Source organism: Octopus bimaculoides, chromosome 7, assembly GCF_001194135.2.
Source record: "Octopus bimaculoides isolate UCB-OBI-ISO-001 chromosome 7, ASM119413v2, whole genome shotgun sequence".
In the NCBI taxonomy this organism is placed as follows: Eukaryota; Metazoa; Mollusca; class Cephalopoda; order Octopoda; family Octopodidae; genus Octopus; species Octopus bimaculoides.
Genome location: NC_068987.1, coordinates 110,479,803 through 110,481,150, shown reverse-complemented (window position 1 = coordinate 110,481,150; position 1,348 = coordinate 110,479,803). Strand labels below are relative to the sequence as shown.

Here is a 1,348-nt window from a genome sequence, read left to right as displayed (position 1 = left end):
CTGATGAAGGGAAATATTCTTTATGTTGCATGTCTCGTTTCTCTGTTTGTTTTTTTCGTTGTTCGAAAAAAAGTTCGTTTTCTGTCTTCGACTTTATGTTTTCGTTTCTCATTGTGTTTAACGTTTTTTGTGATGTCCTGTACCTATATATGCTTGTATGTATACATATAGATGTAGGTATGTACATATATGTGTGGATATATACATATAATTATATATTATGTTATTATATATATATATATATATATATATATATATATGCATGTGTATGTATGTCTGTGCGTGCGCGTTCGTGCATGTGTGTAAGTGTGTTGTTTGTAGGCAAACATCTTTCGAACATTTGATTGAGGTCTCAACTACTGCCATTGCTAGTTGTCTTTATAGTTTTTCTCTTGGAAGATGATTAATTAAAATTTATATTTAGCTCTTATTTTGAATGTTTTTATGGTTTTGTGAAGTTAGTGTTTGTCATTGTGAGTGAGGTTTATTCAACATCATGGAAATGATTACGTTGGAAACTTAAGGGTTTATAAATTATAGGGATATTGGTATGGTTCTTCTGTTTCATTCTCCTTTGATGGAAAGTGGAAATGAAAATTGCAGCTTTAACTATCTATAAGTATGCATGTATGAATATACAAATATATGTATAAAGAAGTTTACTTCATTACGTGTTTCTACGTTCAGTTCCACTGCATGGCACCTTGGGCTGATCAAAGCCTAGAGAGACTGTGTTGCAAATTAAAACGAAAAATTTCGCCAGAATATAATATTGTTTATCAAATGTTAAAACCTACTCTGTAGTGAGCGAATGTTTTGTGATATTAAATAATAACAGAAACTTCGAAACTGCCTTTTTATCGATACATATTAACAGAAGAATTTATTAGAATTTTCCAGAGAGTCAAACCTATAAAAGCTCGTTAAAAACTATCTTGTACCGAATATCTAAATTTAGGAACTTGAAATATTCAATAATAAAAAAGAAGTTCAGAAGGTCAATTTTCTTGAAAACTTCAATTTATAAAAAGTCTCATTTGCTTACTAAAGATTTATTTCAGTAATTTATCGTAGTAGTAATATATCTCTAATTTGAACAAACTTAAACTACGATTCGCGTGATAGAAACAGCAGCGATCACATAGTTATTATTATAAGGCTTAGAACGTTCCAAACAGCTCTGCCAGCAATATCACTTCATAGTTTTCATTTTATCAAAGCTGCACAAAGATATAGAAATTTACTGAAATTACATTTCAACAGTACGACATATATTTATAACTACATTTAAACTCTCCAAGTAGAAAGGAAGAATACAATACATACATATATACATACATACATATAT

At 29.5% G+C, this 1,348-nt stretch overlaps 1 protein-coding gene across 1 annotated transcript in view; it reads left to right on the top strand.

The window, feature by feature from the left end:
* The window catches only part of LOC106867167 (beta-1,3-galactosyltransferase 1), an 8,155-nt gene that overhangs the window by 956 nt on the left and 5,851 nt on the right, over window positions 1-1,348 (top strand). The window lies entirely within an intron of this gene.